Source organism: Anarrhichthys ocellatus, unplaced genomic scaffold (assembly GCF_004355925.1).
Source record: "Anarrhichthys ocellatus isolate YVR2014 unplaced genomic scaffold, GSC_Weel_1.0 scaffold4, whole genome shotgun sequence".
In the NCBI taxonomy this organism is placed as follows: domain Eukaryota; kingdom Metazoa; phylum Chordata; class Actinopteri; order Perciformes; family Anarhichadidae; genus Anarrhichthys; species Anarrhichthys ocellatus.
The window spans coordinates 8,800,851-8,821,279 of NW_022280034.1; the positions used below are offsets into that span (position 1 = coordinate 8,800,851).

At 40.1% G+C, this 20,429-nt stretch overlaps 1 protein-coding gene and 1 pseudogene across 1 annotated transcript in view; both read right to left on the bottom strand.

The window, feature by feature from the left end:
* Positions 1-20,429, bottom strand: part of LOC116381146 (protocadherin-15-like) — a 231,534-nt gene that overhangs the window by 143,144 nt on the left and 67,961 nt on the right. The window lies entirely within an intron of this gene.
* On the bottom strand, positions 7,403-9,341 carry LOC116381100 (leucine-rich repeat-containing protein 51-like; annotated as a pseudogene).

Here is a 20,429-nt window from a genome sequence, read left to right on the forward strand (position 1 = left end):
CAGGCAATGCCTGAAATGTCTCAGCCACTTTAATCTGTAATGGTTGCCCTGCTTACTTTACATTTCCAGCAACTGTGATCTTAGCAGCAACACATTACAACAGTGAAGTCAAAGTAAAGTAAATGGGGAACCTTCAAGTAAGGTAGAGTAATTTAAAACCTCACTCGAGTAAAAGTACATAACTATTATCAGCTAATTGTACTCATTAAGCAGAACAGTGTGTGCATTGCTATGCATACACATATCCCTTTTAATGTAAGTAGCATTTTACATGTGTCATGTGGAGGTTGAGCTAAATATACTTACTATTGGGTAGTTAAATCTATAGCATCATCATATTTCATTAGATGATGCTTTCAATGAAAGCTTTTATTTGTATAAGGTCAGATCCTTCAGATTCTTCCAACTGATGCAAACTCAAATGACATCACTTGAGTCTTTTTTTGACACTTTCCGCAGATGTGTTGGGTGGAGTTTACGTACAGTGCTCGACTAAACGCACTTACTTTCCACCACTCATACATTAAGCACTATTCACAAATTCAAACCCCAATTCACTCAACTTGCATGTCTTTATACACAGAAACCAAGGAGACAAAATGCCTCCAATATTACATCTATTACTAAACCTTTTGACTATTAATTCAAAATAAAAGCAACACTCATAACTCCCTAAATGGTAGCCTATACAAAATATGCTGCCCACAAATAATTGTAAAGTTGTAATGAGTCTTTTGGCACAGGGGGAGATGCAGAATACATGCTGACTAAAGAAGCATCACAGCCAGCAACTTTTACAATAATTACTTTCACTATTTTAGGTTTGAAGAGCAAAACTGAACTCCTGCGAAGACTCGGTAAAAAGTTGATTATACGTCTTCAGGGTGGATTAATGATTCCCTAAAGTCTGTGTGGAAAACTTTTGCGTAATCCTCCTCTTGAGCTCTCGAGCTCTCACCATCTTTATATTGAAAAGGTTTCTCTGAGCCTGCGGATCTGTTCACTGTTTGTTTTAAAGGACATTACTTTCTAGGCAATCACAAAGGATGATACATTTTATACTTCTCCAAACTACATATTGGCACTTAAAATACTTCAACATAGCAGTAGAAATATGCTAGGAGAAGACAAGAACAGTAAATATTGAACAAATTTACTTTTGGTCTACTCTGTTAGCCCATCTGGGAAGAAAAGTAAAGTAAATTCAAGGAAAATATCTAAAATGGAGTGAACTTTGACCCAATTTGCTTTGAGTCAACTCTTCCGCCTTTACTTCCCCGTCTATGTTGCTAATCAGAGATTTGAGTAGTTGGAGTTCATCGCCAGTCGTGAAAAAACCAGATTGTTTTGGTGTTGGTAGGAGAAGTTTTGGATCCCTAGAGTTATTTTAAATTGGTGGTAAGTGGTAGACGGAGTGTGCTATGATTAAAAACACAACATGGGACAGTTGCTTTACCAAAATGTGTCATCTGCAAATGCAAATTAAAATGTTCTTCTCGGTATTACCATGAGAAACTCCCAGCATTACAAAGTGACACACAATCCTGGAGTGCCTGGCAGCAGTCATGGAGCAGACTACTGCAGCTATAATAATGCAGCTCAACCACAATTAGTTGTCATTCAGGGCTCTATCCTCGGCTAATAAAATATGGGATAGGAAGAGTGATAGCTGTAAGACGGCCATCTGCTCAATGATATTATAGTGCATTTAGTAATGACTTTCTTTATTTTGTAATTTGATGGCAAAGTTCAGAAATGATGGATAGAGCCAGTCCTCTTTTCATTCCTGTGTGACTGAACATACCTGTCTATCCATCTGCTGTGTGGGATTACAGTACAAGTATATGCGACACCCAACGCAGCAATAACTGTAACAGCTATCTACTATGCATTGATTTCTAAATGGCGCGTCCATATTGGTTATAAATTGATTGATCTGGCCAACCATAACAGCCAACCATCCAGAAAAACCTTTTATATTAAATCTGATTACACAATCAAATGATTGAAATGACTACCAGTAAAAGGGGTTTCAAAGCAAAGTGCCAGGCCCATTATAGCCCCTATACCACTGTGATCTTACTTGTGTGTCCATCTGCTCTGCTCTGTGGGATTACACCAAATCCTATTGAGCTCAGGGAATAGCAGCCAAGATCAGTAGGCCTGAACTAATCATGACAAACCACCAGTACAAGAGACGTTTGTCTTTTCCAACAAAGCACAAGATGGAGAAAAAAGGAATTATCATTCACCGAGTCGGTGCAATTAGGTGGCATACTGAATATCTGATAATGCCATTAGGGAAATAAAAAGTGGTGCAGCGTCAGTCACAAAGCCTGAGAGTCTGCTGGTTCAAGGAACTATCACACAACTGAGGATACACAGTTGGTTTCATAATATTATTGATCCATGAAGGTTTCTTTCCACTTGCTTGACTCACTCCACAGGAATTTACACTGCAGTGCAGAAGTCAGCTACACACACAGGTAGAAAGTTGGGATTTCTATAGAACTGCTGCCTTTAAAATCGCAGCATTTTTATCCAAATATATCTACCAAAGTTGTCTTTCCCCTCCTCAGTTACCCCTTTTCTCTCCTTAACAGAGCCCGAAACCTCGAACCCTAAATGTGACATGACAGTGATTTAATATGTGGATGTGCTTTCCTCTGTACTCTCTCGAATACTAAAGGAAATCCAACTAGTTAATATTCTTTAGTTTGAAGTAAAAGTAATGGGGTAAGTCAGCCCCAGGTGGTGACACAGAAAAGCTCAGGGAAGCAGTTCTTCCCTCAACAGAGGTGGAGCTCTTAACCAGACTTAATCAGTTAGTGCTCATTGTTTGAGTCATTTTCTCTTTCAAAACTGAACGATACATTTTGAAACACCCAGATAAAGCATAAATCCCACTTTAATGTTGCTTGTACCAGTGGGGGGGTTCTGCTCTCTGGCCTCAGGGAGTAGTAATGAGCCAATGGTCCCGGAAGATGCTGCTCCAGAAAACAAGATCAGACAAGCAACAGAGAGGTGAGATTTATGCTTTATTGGAAGTCTTTTCAAACAGTATTTTTCAGTTTTGCCAGAGAATAGGCTTTAAGGATGAGGACCAAGTGGTTGGCTTTGCAAATGTACATCTGTTAACTGGCCGGCTTCTTTTGAAGTTCAGCCGCCTTCCTGAGTTTTTGGAAGGCTCTGCAGCGGGCGATTAAAACCACTCAGAACATCAATAATACCCAACTAAGCAGCATCATTGACTACGATTACATGCACAAAATATTCCGGTTTTGCCGTTATTCCGAAAAAGACAACATTCTTACTAAGCTGTTTACATGGCAAATTAAATAAAATGTGTCTTAACATATGTTAGTGTATGGGAGTCCCATGTGTGGATAGCTGACTCCCACTCCGCACTGCACTCATACGGCGATTACGCCCGATAACTGTCCCCACCAACGACGCGGTTGAGAAGCGTATCGCCCACCCTCCAATTCGTCTCCATTGCCATGTTGAGAGCCACATTTAAAACATCCAAACGGAATACGCTGCTCACGTGGCAATCTTCAGTCCATCAACTTTGGAATATTGCCATATTTAAAATAATAGTGTTTTATTAGTGTGCATGCAAACATAGTAAGTGATATTGGTGAGATGTGGTGCCTGAAGATACTCAAAGACAGCACCCACCCCAGCCGCAGCCTGCTCGCCCTGCTGCCGCCTGACGAGCGACACAGAAGTGTACGCTGCCACAGACTACAGAGCAGCTTCTTTTCTCAGGCAGTGAGATTCCTCAACTGCACGGCATCACACCACCGTAATGATATTAATTTTTCTCATTAACTTCAGCTCTACATGTTCCACAGGATCTAGATTGCGCAGTGTTCTATACCTTTATCTGCATCTGAGAAATTTACATTGGACTATTCTCTTATTAGCATACAATTTCCTCTGCACTACCCTCACTCCAGCTAGAGTTTTGGCACTATATCTTGCAATTACAGTATATACATGAGAGCATGTATGGTCCTATTTTTAATGAATTTTCTTATACGAGTCTGAGAGAAACAGAAATGTAATAAGTCCAGGTGTCCACATTGGTTTTCTAATACGTGTTCTGTTTGATAACAGAAGCAGTAAAGGAGTCATTCATCAATAAAATCCAACAGAAATGTTAAGAGTGAGAGCTGCAGATACACAGACAATTACAGACAGACAGCGAAATTTAAACACAGAAAATGGAAAAAGGAAGTGCAACATGAAAGAGAATATTATAGTTATTCTGTTTGCAAACGTTAAATTCATCTAGTGCTGGAGCCCTTCCTTGTGCATTTGGTAGAGCAGATGTTAATAGCCTAACGGGGCTAGGCAGTACGTGTTTAATTAGGTCTGGGAAAAATGATTTATTCAACACATCTGGGCCCATGAAATAACCCTCTCTGGACCCTGTCCTTTATGACTCCCGAGCAGGATTCTCTTCCCAACCTGTATAACTGCCTGGTGGAAGCTGAGCTTCCAGTCTTGACAAGCAGAATCCCTATATATAAACACCGCCTGTGTCCTGTAGTGATGTTCCATCTCCTGAAGGGAGCGGAGAACAACTGCACCTAGTGGGAGGAGAGGCACGGTAGGGGGTGTGTCAGTGATGATCAAGCAGTGCAGTACAGTTTTAGTGTCGAGGATTACTGGGATTTGTGCATGTCGCCTGCCTGCTCAGACCACATCAAAGCCAAAACGGTGCAATGTCCTTTTCATGTATGATAGCTTTGACTTTGATATTTCCCTCAGGCAGGAGCAAGGACGGACACATTTTCCTCCCATAATATCCATGTGTGGCTGTGGTGAGAGCGACCACTTAGCCACAATGATGCAGGAGTGTGGACTGTCATGGTGCTTTATACCCATCAGGGATTGACTGGTGGGTGCAACGTGCCTGCATATCATTGAACTGCCACATTGGGAAAGCTTGTCCTCTTGTACAGGAAGACCTTATGTTTAATTTAATTTTAAGTGCCATTTGTTTGCAGCTATTTTTGCACCCTCAGTACTAGTTTTTTGGGCAGATCTGTTCAGGGCTCTCCTTTTCACCAGAAAATTGTGATACTGTCATACTGCCATGACACACACTGGGTTGTTTTTGAAGGAAAGGAAAACAGGTAACTTACTTGGCTGTGGCTTGTGCCAGCTGCTACACACCTTCATTTGTTTCTGACCACAGTAATGCAGTTGCACTGTGAGATCTGGCCATACAATGTCCACCAGTCAGTCACCAGGGCCCGTGTGCTGTTTTTCTGTTCATCATTGTGTGTTCAGTAAAAAAGAATAAAGGGTTAATAATCACTATTAAGATCGTGACTCGACAGTTTAAAAAACATTATCTGCCTCAGGTAGCATATTTGATGTGCATTATATGTGCACCTTGCCACTCTGCACCTTCAGGATATTTATATTATCTTCATACTTAAGACGCTCTACACTCCCACTGCTCAATATGGTGAGTCACTGTTATCAGGCACGACTTTAATTGGCACAGCCGTTTATTAAAAGTTATGAGACGAGTAATGTGACTAAGATAATGATTAATTACTACTCCCTTCCAATGCATATTGTGCTCCTAAAAACACTACTAAACATACAGGATTTTGATTTAAGTTGATTGAAAACTCAGCCATTTCATGGATCCAAAATGATGGTAATGGTATGCCATGTACCTGTACAGTATGTAATAATGAGTGATGTCAAAAAAAATATGCATAGGACGCCAACGCTGTGGTGTTACACCTCACACTGGTATAAGTGAGATGTAGTGAGAGCTACGTTCTTTGCAACAGCAACACTCTGACCATCCTGCTACGTTGATATGAAAGGGAAAGTATGTTCTACTGCTTTTCTATGTCTATGGCCCAAAACAACACAGATTTGCTCACACTAGTGTAGATGTTAGCCATCAGACTAACTGTTAAAGTGTAAGCAAAGGCTGTCTCGGCCTTTGGGACACTTTCCAGCCTATATAGCCGGGCTATAAATACTATATTCATTTAGGTCTTTATCCTTCATAAAAACAAAAAGGTAGCACATTCTTTATTAAGCTAAAGCTAACTTTACCCAAGAGCCGGCTCTCTTCTCCTCTGGAGGAAAGTTAGCCAAAACTATACAGTTCGAACTGCACCACTGTAGACGTTAGCCCTCCGGTTGATGTATTGCACTTCTCTACCGCCTTTAACACGTGAGACAGAAAGGCACATCTGGAATATCAACAACAAAAGTGACATCCGTGTACAGTTGCTAACCAGCAGTCAAAATCGATGAAGTGCATGTGAGCGTTTCCTCAAGCACTGTACAGTCAAAGAGAGCATCCTGCTGAGAGCAGCTGCCGTCCTGACTGAAATAAATCCATTGGTATTGGCCTCACTGCACAGCTTGAAATACATGATCTAAATAACGTTTTAAAAGAACTATGTTATTACAGTTTTCAAAAGAAACAGAGGTATGAATACTGTCATACAGAATTAGTTTACACAATTACCAATTTCAGATTTAAATTCAGTTAAACAATTTCATTAGTATTGTTTTTTTAGCGGCCCTGCTTTTAGACATGGTCTAAATGCTGATTCAGGGGCATTTCCATCCCACCAATTAATGGTTTTTGAAGAGAGGAAACAGTGATACGCGGTTCTGCACCACATAGAGCCTGGAGGACAGCCAGTTAAATCAGCTTCGGGGCTGATTTATGGTCCACATTTCTTCTCCAACAAGAACAGACAGTAATAGCAGAGACCCAAAGCTGTTTACAATGTTGAATGAATATTTCACATTCATATTTATGGTATTTGTGTGTGTGTGTGCGCGCGCATGTACTCTCATTCATGTGTCTGTAATTTGGGTTCTGACCTCTTACACTGACGCCAGACCTTATCCTCCATTCACTCCATTCACATTACATACATAGTGTACAGTATGTTAGACACACGTACAGAGATGATATATTTCATATTCAGTTCAGGTGACCTTTATTTGTACTCTTTGCCACGTAATCAGAACTGCCGAAGGGCACACATAAGCAAAACATAGAAGTTGTGCGCTCTGAAAAAGAGGTAATAGGAAAAAAACGGTTGGCTTAAATTAAAAGAACAGACTATGATCTTGTTGTAATTGTGCTGTTAAAGACTTGTTTACATCAGTAATGTCTGTAAACACACAAATAAACAGGCCATTATTCTCATGTACTACAACCAGTTGATAAAAACACAATGCTTTTTTTCTTACTAAATATGTATGAGAATAAACCTTTATACAGGATACTAACAGGATATTAGTTATGTTATCAGAATTGTTCAGTAGTCGTTCATTTCAGTGAAAGAAAATATTTAATTCCAAAGTACAGTGGTTTCTGGAGTGGGTTAAACATGGATTAAACAGATGAATGACTTGGTGACAGTCATGGGAGACTCTCCTTGGTGGCTTTGCCGCGGTTGCTACAGTGATGCCAAACATTTGCCAAGACTCGCTCCTCGCGAGTCACAGCACTGAAATCCATCGTCTTCAACTGAGGCAGTGTCCAAATCACATGCTTCCTAAACACACACACACACACACACACACACACACACACACACACACACACACTTAAATCCAGGCTTCATGGACATTTTGTGCGCCTACATATAATAAAATGAAAATGTAATATTAAATAAAAAAAACATATCTTTCGGTTGATAATATGCAAATTAGACCTCGTCTGTACTTTCCTGGTATTTTACATAAATGATTACATGAAATGAGATGAAAATCAAATCAAGAAAGTGAATGCTTGAGGAATCTAACCAAAGAAGGAAACCCTAATTATTTGCCAAGCATCTGTTTTCACTGGTAGAAAGTAATGAATGACATTTAATCAAGTTCTTATGTACAGTTTTGAGGTACTTGTACCTCATTTATTTCCATTTTATGCTACTTTATACTTCTAATGTGCTACATTTCAAGTTTACAATCAATTGATTTCAGGTTCATATTTTACATTAAAAAAACCATATAAAAAGTTGTAATTGTTTATGATTAAATTAATTGTTGTAATTGTGATCTCTGAAAAAAGAAGCTGTGTCTGGTTGAGTCTCCTTGTCATGTTTCAGATTACTATGAGTTGTTCCACAACCTCTCATATTGTTTCATATAAATAACAGTGTGAGGCACAGAAGTGAAACTCTCCAATAATTAATTTACAGATTAGCAGAACTTTGTTTTTTTCCTCTTTCTTTCTATTAATCATCTGCTGAGATTTATCTTTTTTTGGGAAGCATGGGACTACCTAAATGTAAAGTAGATAAAAGTAGCTCCAACTTGATTTACTACAAAAGGTTTGGGTCTTTCTGGTTCTGTTCTGCTCAATCAGATTTAGCTAATTTTATGACCCAAAATAGATCGCTCCAAATAGAAGCATGTTACAGCCAAACATCTAGCCGACGAGCAGAACGTGTACGTGATTTTGGGATAACATCTGTGTAAACTGAAAAAAAAAAAATGAAGTCGACACCTGTATTTTTCATTTGTTTCTATGGTGTTTCCATGTAGCGTGATGGCTTGTAGATACTGCAGCTCCCTCAGCATGTCAACCTCCGACAGCTCCCAGATGCCGTTACCGTGAAGGTACAACACACGCAGTTCGCGCAGCTCGCACATAACCTGGAACACAAACACCTGTATGAGCTGAGGCCAGATCTAAGACAGCGAAGTCAATCAGGCATAACACTGGTACAAGGTGATAGATCATTTGCAGAGAAATTACAGCCCGACAATGAATGTGTATGTGTGTGATCATGGGTCAAAAAGCTAATAAAAACAGGAAGCAAACATGCAAACATACAAACATACAAGCCATGAGAACAGAAAGTCTCACCGGGTTTATGCACGTGATCTTGTTAAACGACAGGTCCAGCCAGCCGATGTTCATTACAATATTTGTTTGTGACAGCACGTGGACATTACAGTAGCTACATATAAGGTGTAACACTTTCATCACAGTAACTTGTAGCTTTCTACTGACACACGTGTCAAGGAAGAACACTCCAATCAAGGACTTCATTAGCTAGACAAGCAGATGGGCTAAAAATAGCACCTTTCCATGGTATGTTGATCCTATGATTAATGTAAGCATACTCAGCAGTTATTACTTCAAAGCTCAGTGCGTAGGAGAACTGTAGGAATATATAAAGAGATGACTTGCAATATTATGGTCACTTACTATAAAGTTAAGAAGATCAAACAAACAGAAAAACTAGAGGAAAGCTGATGCTACGTTACCTGCAACACTGTGGATATCTTTTGATAGATAGATCCACTGGAGGACCAAACATGTTCAAGTCTGAAGGTCTTCACACATCACCAGCAACAATAAAATGGTCAGATGAAACTGCTGAACTTCCAAAGACCTTTTTACAGTTTGAAATAGAAACATACGAGTCTAAAAAAACTCAAAAAAAACAATAGGAAACAGTTTCCTAGCAACGACCAATTGTTTTTTTTCCAAGTGACTTTAGATTAAATGTATTTCCATATCAAAAAAAAAAAAAAAGGCAACAAAAGAACAACTGAAATGAAGGTTGACTGTCTGAAACCCTTTTTAAGATGGAACACAAGTGAGTAGTTATTAAGGAACACCCTGATAATGAATGAATTATTAATGAAGTAGTTCCTGAATAACTCTCAATTGCCTCTTTTGTGATTAATGACTGGGAAAGACTGGGAGCCACTATGTGAATCAATCATAAGGTAACTATTAGTTCATAAGTATCTGTGAATCGCAATAATGACCACTTTCTTCAAGAGTCATTCCCGATAGACTCTGAATCAGCCAGTGAGCGGCACAAACTAGTAAGGAGTCATTAATGTCATATATGTTTTACTTTGGAAGAGCACCTAACTTGGTGCACCTTCACCTTCTTACTGTGCTGGGATTTGATCCAGTGGCCCAGAACTGGACAAGTTGATTGAAGATAAATAAGAGAGCTCAGAAAATACAACAGAATAAGAGTTTGAGAGGGCAAATGGAGGACGAGTAGCCGACAGAGGGAAGAGATGATGATGGAAAATTGCATCCATCAGATTTTGGTTTTCCTCACTTTGTCGCTCCATCAAGATGCTGGTGTGTGTGTGTGTGCGTTTGTAATGCTCCACTAATAGCACAATAGCATCACGTTGAAGGAGTAAGAGCGGCCCTTCAATGAGATGTAGAAAAAAAACAGTCAGGCACACGCACGATGAGACGAAGTCAAGGACGCAGACACAGACACTGGCTGGAATCAGGGTGTGATCAGATTTCTAGGGTGTCGGACTACGTGAAGCATGACTGTGAAAAGGTGTTACAGTGTGTATTAATGAGCCACTTGCTTAAGCTTCCCAACAGCTGATTTTAGATTTAAAAGACCCACTGTTCATGAATCCAGAAGTAGAAATTGCGTATAAACATGGGGTAATTTAGGAAAGGATGTTGTCCCTGGTATGTGTATGTCATTCTGTTGGCTGAATCTCTTCATAGATGAGGCAAAAGGGTCATTTCAGTTGACGAAAATATCAAAAAGGAGTCAGTACCCCTCAAAATGCAGGCTTGTGTCCAGACCCGATGGAAAAATCTGGATTCAACGCTGTCCTCCCTCTGCAAATGCCATCTACTTGCCCTTGAGTGATGCACTTAACCCCCCATTTACTACAGCAGCACACAATATGAAACTGAAGCAGCTCAAAGGTGAGTATGTCATTTTTCAAACTGCACAGGAGTTTAAAAAAGCTAACTAATTGGATCATATAGTGTTTTAATGTACTGAATATGCATAATGATACAGTAAAGCTAGAGGATGTACATAATGTGGGCTACAAGATAATGAGCATATCAAATTTGTTGGAGAAACACTGCTACCGGGAGAAGATGAACACCCACAGGCAAAATCTGCAGGTTGAACCAGCATGCACAGCTGTTGCGTTCACTGTTGCTGGTTGACATGTACATCAGCATGCAGCATAAAAAGTTCAGTGAACATGCAGCGTGTTTTGGAGACGGTTTAACAGTAAACATTGATGGGAGAAAATCCGCTTTTGGAGGCATTTGATGTCTGTAATATATCTATATGTAAATATTCTTAGTTTAGGCACTGGTGGTTTCTAATGCTAAGATCAAAAAGTCAACGCAAGATGAGAAGTGGTCAAAATAAGTTACGAATCGTATGAAATATTTTCTTGCTTAAACACAACCAGCTGTGTCACACCAACTTTCATTGTGTAGATGCATTTGTTTGCAGCCACAAAATAATGCATTTCCATTGGAACACAACAAAAGGCCAGTTTGTGTCACTGCAAACATTTCCAGTAGTTTTCACCCTTTTCTTCTAAGTTTCTTGGTCTCCACATTTGAGACAATATATATTTAAATTGAATGACATAAATTATGTATGTTGGCCTGTGACTTTCACATGCACCTAAAACATTAAGGAATATACTAAACAACACAATATCTTTAGGTGACAGTTCAACTATACACACACCATGGCTAACAACAAAAAACTTTGTGTATCACAGAAACCGGTAATTGATAAAACGTTTTTGCGTTTAATGTCACTTCCTGTCAATAATGTAAAACATTATCGAGAGAGCTGGCTTAGGTGAGACCTCTTGAATATTATCAGATATCATTAAATAGGTTTATGATCACATCAATGTAGGCCAAACTGAAAGATTGTACACTTTGCACCACAGACTGTTGGCACCAATGAGCGTTCACGTACACATTGACGTAATGATCCTTCTCTTATAGTTTTCTTATTTTGAGTGATCCTATGTGACCCCATCGCTAAGCAACTTTGACAACACATTCTACATCCCCCGTCTTTAAATCTTATCTATTATACCACCTATCCTGGAGTATATGAATATAAGAGAGATCCCGGACAAAGAACAGGCTCCTGCATGTAGTCGGTGAGTGTCTCCACTCTGAGCACTTCAATCCTCCGGGAGGAGAGCACATCCAAAGTCATTACCTCATAGTTCCAGTCTCATCAGCAGGGTCCACTGAAGGGAGGTGTAACTGTGAGAGTGCATCTGCAACATTAAGCTCTTTGCTCCCTCTTATACACCAATCCTTATCGTTGGACTTTTAGCATCTGTAACTGGAGATGGGTGGAGGCCGTGTGCAAAGGCTTCCTGAGAATTGGTAGGTAGTTTCAACTGTCCCTACCTGCCCATATATGAGGTCCAAGAGCTCTTTTTCAGTTTGCGCATAGCACAATTCAGTGTCACTGAAGCCGCTGGTTTGTTGTTTTGCAGGCAGACTGCATCAAGCTCACGCTGAGAGGCATCTGCTTCCAGTAAGATTGCTGCTCCATGCATTGTCGGAACACTGCGCTCCCTGTAGACATGCCATAAGGCAGGCTGCAGTCCTGAAGGTGGCGAGTCTTAATGACTCCTCATCGTTACACTGAACACCTTGGCTTCAGGCATACCTGCAATGACCTGATCCACACCTTTCATTGTATGGGGGGGGGGGGCGCCTAAGAAGTGCCTTGTTTTGTTGCTCTATGCGGAGCCTGACTTTTATATCTTTCTTGCTGGCAGCCACCAATGTTTGCGACCAAGTCAGTGGCTTTCACAACACGTGTGACAGGTGCGAGTCCCAGTTTAGTCATCCTACAATGTTCTGCTATGACTTTGTCCTTCATAGCGAGCGTCTGACAGCACATACAGCAAGGGGCACTTTGCATGTGAACTAGCACCAGAAGCTTGCCTTGGTGGAGTCAAACAGGTCTTTGTGTTTGCTAAGCTCTGGAGTCCCCCGTTGAATGGTGTGGACTTCGGGACCAATGCTTACCAGACCAAGCTTGATGCTGGCTGACAGGTCCAGGACTGGCTTTATATTGAGGTCCACTACCTGAAACTCAAGCCAGCCACAGCTCAGATCTAAGGTGGTGAAATCCATGGTCCAAATCCCCTGACCTCCATAGGCAATAAGGTTGGCAATGAATGAAGGGTTGATGAGTGCATAGGGATTCATGAGTTACAAAGTAGCCTTTGATATGACGTTATATTTCGACCCGGTATCTGTTTTGACTCTTAGTTCTTCCTGGGTGGAGGTGGAGAAGAATGTGGTGAGGAGTTCACCCTTCTGTGCTGGAGCCTCTAAACTCTCAGGGTAGAAGACACCTTGTGAGCCTGATGGCACCTGTGATTCCAGCTGGTTTACTCTCTCTCTGTATCTTCCTCTCCGTGTGTTTGAACATTTTGCTTGCAGAAAATAGTTTAGATCTACAACACCTGGAGAGGTGGCTCCATTTCCCACATGCATTGCAGCGCTTGTTGAAAGCAGGGCACTTGATTCTGTCAGATGCGTTTTCCGTCACTGTTTGAACAAGGGCCTCCCTGTGCTGCGAACACTCCCCCCCCAGCCGCCTTCAGAACCTCGGAGCCCCGTTCTGACTGCTCCTGTAACATGCAAATCTCTATGGTGGAGTCCAGCGTGAGGAACCTCTGCTTAAAGCAATACTTCACCCTCAAAATTACCATTTGTATATCAATTACTCAACCTGTGTTTCCTTGAATTATTGTAGAAAACTTAGTTTTTTCTTGCATGTCTCTCTGAACAAAGAATCCAAAAACTAAGAAAAGTCTTGATGAATTGAAGTAAGAAGGGGCAGTGTTTAAAAACAGCTAAACTATATGAAGATATCCGTTTACAAACTCTCAAACAACTTGTGCAGTAATCAAAGTCTCCCCTATCTAGACCTATACTTTTCGATTGGGCAATATTGATATTTCCCTACTGACAATATTGCTGTAGTCATATCGGTGATCTAATGTATTCACCACTAAACTGAATCTGGCATTTTCAACTCTATGGGTTTGAAACCATTTCTATTCCAATGCACCGTTTTTTAATACGCTTCAACAACACCGTGAAGCTTAGAGAAGGCGAGAGAAAAAGAGAGACTCAATAAAGCACTTAATCCATAACAGGCCTTGCATAATTAGATATCTTTCTATTATCCTGAACACGTGAGGACCTTTATCGTAGTCACCCAATATTGTGTTGAGCGATAATCTCATGATATCACCCAAACCTAGTATTCTCAATACTTCCCAAACACATGCATATACAGGCCAAAACAGGACGGTACTCGTCTGAATGAGCAAGCGTGACACTGTTTAAGTGTTTTAAATAGTGGGGTTTGAGCAAAAATGCTAATGTTTGCGAAGAAGTGAGCTGGGGCTGTGTTGTGGAAATCTATCATAACGTTCTTTTAGATATAACTTGTATCCCTTAAACCTGCATATATGCAGATGAGGCCAACCAGACTCATTTAAAACCTAATAATAAATGATCTCATATCGAAGGTATTTTAGCATGTCTGGCTTGCTGTAGGGTCATCCTGATCTCACCACTTAACCCTCTTCACATGAAAATACACCACCAAGGCTGGGAACCCAGCCTTGGTGGTCGGCAGACAGAGTAGGACGACATCTGCGAAGGGGGGGGCGAAGGGAGAGGAGACGAGATAATGTGCATATATATACTGGTTTGTCTATTCATTGTTGTTAGACCTCCGAACCATCTGTGGGGAAAGAGCTCTATCCATTCAGCTGAATTAATATTAGTGTCTGTTCAATAAATATGCTTTTATATTTTAAGAGTTTTCTCATCTCGATTATTTCTCACCGGGAGGTTAAAAAGATTATTTTCCACCACAGGCTGCAGCTGTTATCTATTCATCCACCGGCACACATAACCTAGCAGCTGAGCTTGTTGCCGGTTAAATATTCCTGACCCTATCGTGCACATTGACCCCTCCCCCGATATGTTCCCGTGTGCAGGACTCAGTTACAGTCATGCTACTGTTGCGCAATGCAAAAAAGCAATCAATAGTGCTTGTCCTGCTTAGCTGCGCTGTGCTTATGGTTTGATGTCAGTGGTGTCATTCTTACTGTAACACCACAAGAGAATTCAACAGTCGTCATTGCTCATGGCCTCCAGGAAACGGTTTTGCCCAAGGGGACGAGGAAACAGGCACTCGCACATAAGTTAAGCACCAAAACAAAAAGAGTTGATTTGTGTGCACACTCTAAAATTAACTCAACACACTAATGCGGAATGCATTCAGACACCAAAACCAGAACACAGCCACAATCCATATATTTTTCTAGCCCAAGGGCCATAGAGGCAATTCTTTGGCTATTGCACCTACGCAAACACCTAGAACTCTCTACCAGAGCTCTCAAATCTTCTCTCTCATCTTGCCTCTTTCCCTTCACTCTCTACTTCTTGAGAAGTACTTATCGTTTCCATTTCACTGCCTCTCTTGTTCTCCGTCTATTTCTTACCGATCGCTCCTCTTAGTCCTCTTATATTGGCATGTGGCCCGGACTGTCTGCACTTCTACCTGAATGGCTCCAGTGACGACAAACCATGACAGCACTTAGAATTCCTGCTCTTTTCCCGCCAAGTTTCCCCCCCCCCCCCATTTCTATTTTTATAGAATATCCTCAGCTCTTGCTGCCCACCTTCTCTCACACTCTTCCGACATCTCTCCTCCTTTCAGTATTACACAGGAGGTCATGCTATTAGCCCGCTGGTCACTAATAGCCTGCTCGTGGCGTGGACACACGGCTGCTTTCCTGGAATTAAAACTATACTGACAGTCAATCAGCTGCCCTCACAGCAAGTCACTCCCTCAGATTCTTGGTTGTTTTTAGTCAGTCAGCCACCCAGTCAATCAGTCAGTTAGCTGCTCTGTCATATGATCATTCGACCGGTCACACAAAGTATCAGTCATGACAGTCAGCATGACAAACAGCGACAGTCTAGCAGCGTTTCAGTCCATTAGTAAGGCAGTTAGACAGCTGATGCTATACAGTGATGCTACTAATTAGTTATTCACTCAGTTGTACAGTTAATTTATGATTCGAGAGAAAAGAATAAAATGTGAATGAAGAAAAAATGTTTTATACAGCATTGTAACCGGAAATATTGTGCTTAACTGCAAAACCGCTGAGATGAACACTGCATTTATATGAGGGTAAAACAATCGTAAAATAAATTTAATACAAACGGTAACCAAAATTTATCAGTAACTTTAGTAAACGTGCTCATTAGTGTACATTAATGAGCATTCTTTCATCGATTTAAGAGAGATTTACACTAAATTTAGATAGAAACCTGAGACAAACTTTACCCATCAACATGCCTCCTCCCATTATATAGTATACACAAAAAAACAGATTTTACATGATGTAATACTTTCCCCACTGTTAAAACCCTTTTATTCTGTTGCCATTATTCATTTTCACCCACAACAGTCACAAAGTCAGGTTGCAAACCAATAGTACAGAATTAAAATATGTTATAAATGCTGCTTCATAAATGTTGTGGGCAGCTACACTCATGAACAGTAAGTATGAGTATGAACACATTGAACACAAAAAGTTATGTAGTATAGACAATTTTAACAACTTTTGGTGTAAATCGAAAAACAGATTTACAGATTATTTTTGCGAAGGTAACAGTTACAGATACACATTAGCTTTGCTTTGCATCCCTTTGCGGTCCCCCTTGTGTTGACTCAGAAGAGCAAAGAAGGCTGCGGATTCTTGGTAAAAGCCATGCATTTAAATCTATCTAAACATATACACAAACTGAAAAGCTGCTTGACATTGTTCCCAACAAAGCACATCCTCATCATCCAGTCTATTCTTCAAACCTTTATTTAGCCAAAGACCACTGGGAACACTTTTTTTTTCAATTACTCCAGGGGAGTTGCTCAGTACAGCTACAGCTCAGCTCAGCTGGAGCAGGTGGGGTTAAGTGCTTTTGTCAAGGGCCCCACCAGGGAGATGTGCCGGAGAGGAGGCAGCGTGCTACTCAAACGCTTCCACTCGAGTCACAAGCCAACATCATCACCCTCAGATCACTTACACTTAAGAGCCAAAGAAATTTCACAGATTTCTTTCAAAAACCCATTTTAGGATTAAAATATAGACCTAAAAAGACCTGTTTTAAGTAGCCTCGGTTGATAAATCAGTGAAGTTCAGTTAATAAATTCACACCTTGCCAAGCAGGATCATAGGGTGCTATGTTTGAAATGAAACATCCTTTTTCATTTGCAACATTTTAAGGAACCAGACGGTCCAAATGGTAAATGGACTGAACTTGTATAGCTTTTCTGGTCTTCCAACCACTCAAAGCACTTCAACATTACATGTCATCACTCACCCATTCACACACATTCAAGTGTCTTGCCCAAGGAGACATCGACTAGCGGTGCCGGGGATCGAACCGCCGATCCTCTGATTGAAGGACGACCCAGCTCAACCACTGATCAACAGTCGCCCAGCCAAGCTGTCAATCATCTTCCTTGGGGCGGCAATAACATAACTTATTATTTAAGTAATGAAAATTTGATCTTTCTGCATCTGACAATGCGGTTCCAATATACAGTAAGTGTTCATATCCTGTGTCTATACTCGGCAGCTAATACAACTTACTCAGAAAATCAACCTTGCTTCAGAGAAATAATGTCTCACCCCGTAATATTCACGTTATGTGAGAAAGTACTCATGACAAAAACAACAGTTTAACAAAATATATCGATGTGTGAATTAATCGCGGGAAAAAAAGCCTGCATTTCTCCCTTATGGAGAATGTATGAAGAGACTTTAAGGTCCTCTCTGTCTAGCTGGAGCGAGGCAAGTAAGATGTAAACATGTCAATATATAGAGTCCACTGTATAAGAGCTGAGACTGCCCAATGCCAGAACATAAAAGTTTTACTACTTACAATTTATGTTTAACTAGCAAACATGACTTGAAGCCATGAGATGACTTATGACTGAAGATTTGTTTTTGCATGTTTCCCTGTGCAGAACTATTTCCAATGTGATTGTGACCAATGCCTTCTGTAAAATATGCCTTTAAAATATCATCAATATTGTTGCCTGATTGAGGTCTTCCCCATATGAGATGTTTCCTTCATTTTAATTGACTCAACTGAGGTGAACATTTGGCTTTTCATGTAGCACCCTCATCAGGTCAAATTTTCATTTTTTCAGTACTTTGGTTTATGACCAATTACATGGAAAACCAATGACAGTCCCATTAGCCCAAGCTGTACATTGTTATTGGGGGGAATTAGCAAATGTTAGCATACTAAAAATGCTTAACTAACCATAGCATTTCACTCAAAGCAGTGCTGTGCCTAAGAACAGCCTCACAGCAGGACTGTATATTGTTAATGTTGTTATAAATAAACTCATCCTCCAATATGCTGCTGTATTTCTTGTAGCAGCAGCCAGGGTTTCTTTTTTTTATTCCTTCCGAGACTGTTTTGATGTTAGACACAAATCTAACATGTATATAGTAGAACAAAATTTAGGATTCAAACACTAAAATCCATTATTTAAAAAGGATTATTTTACGATACATAAATCGTTTGGCAATGTCAATGTGTTTCTGCCATATGCAAGCATCGTAAGCTCCACAGGCTTAACTACTGAATATAAATAACTTGAGGTTTGGTTTTATAAGAGAATTACTTTGTAAAAGCGTATTGTGGGCCAGTATGTTCAAATATTTGCACTGGATTGATCACTTAGGTTCAATTGTCTGAAAGCCTCTCACGTTACATTTATGTGATATGAGAAACCAAAATCAATCTATGTGAGATTCCCCTGGATGTACTTCAAACTTCACCCAACACTTCACTCAAAAGACTTCCCAATAAGAACCCAATAAAACCGGAGGCTTCACCAGCTTTTCACTTGGAATAACTTCAAGCAACAAACAATACGTTGACATTTAAAATCATTATTATGGAGAGTGTACAGACTGACTTGTGTAACTGAATCAGCGCCAACAAGAAAAACATACGATTAAAAGTTCATCATGAAATTCAAAATAGTACATCCCGATGAGTAAAACAAACTCTGTGGCTGTCAGCTTTTAGATTAAAAAGAGACAGACCTGAAATTTCATTTCCAAAATTTGATTACAAAAATAAAACAAAAGCAAAAATATAAATTCCCAAGAGTAAAACCCTGTTTATGCATCCTGCTTACTCAAGTGTCAGAACTGAATGTTTGTTTAACTACTTCTTCATTAAGAGCAGAACATCTGCAGGCGGCGTGAAAAAAAGTGTGCTTTCCCAAGAGTAAAAAAATAAATAAATAAATAATTAAAACTTGACTGGAAGGTTCAAAGATCTAAGACAAAACATTTAAACAATCCCATGAATGTGAGTGAGTCATCATTACACTAGAAATAACATTAAAATCTGTAAAGGATGGAACTCAGAAAAGGAAGCACAAATATTTACATCCCCAGAAGTAGGATACAGAAAAGGGCCACTGAGGACACGAGGGGGTAACTGAGGACACGAGGGGGTAACTGAGGACACGAGGGGGTAACTTTGTATTAATTGAAGTCTGCATAACAAGTCTATTAAGGGGTGGACAGCCCAGTCTCTTGCACTATACTCCATCCAGTGCACATCTTTCAAAAATATAACATCTAAAGATCAAATTTAAACATCATTTGACATTTTATAAATTTATGAAGCAATTTCAATCTGCTACAGAAGATCCAGATTTTATGCAGAGTTCAAAAGAGATGGCAATCAAGTTAAAAATGGAATGGGTTCACCGTTACCATATTGGATATAATGAAGCGATGAAATTTACACCATTAAGATTTGAAATACATATTCAATATAAAAACAACCTCCCGTTTTGTGACATTATCACCAGCTCAAAGCCTCGTGACAATATAAATCAATTTTGATTGACTTTGAAAAGGTCATGCGATTAAGAAGGTAATTGGGAGATATCTATCTTTATGGCCTGTCAAATGGACATTTGACATCAGCAGATTACACACCACACACACACACACACACACACACACACACACACCAATACAGTCATAGGGGTTAAAGCATATATTTAAATTAATATGTCTATGATTGTATGTGTGTGTGTGTGTGTGTGTGTGTGTGTGCACAGAAAAGACAATTCATTATTATCTACCACGCACAGACAGTGTCCTCTTAGCTGTAGAGAAATAAGTGATGGAGAGAGAATGTGCGCGTCTACACACATGGAGAAAAAAAGTGATGAATGAATGCGTATATGAATGTGTTTTTCCCCTCCTAGCTAGAATGAGGTTAAATATATTCTGAGGACAGACAGACAGTAGCTGCTTCACACCACATGAAAACAGTGTGTGTGTGTGTGTAATGTGCATTTGTCGGAAGATAAGAGTGACTAATGTCCGTCTCTGAGGCAGCAGCAGAGGGTGTAAGTGAAGGGTTTAATTAGCTGCCACACAACAACCAATAGAGGGAAACACAATACTTAACACACCAACTATTGTGTGTGTGTGTGTGTGTGTGTGTGTGTGTGTGTGTGTGTGTGTGT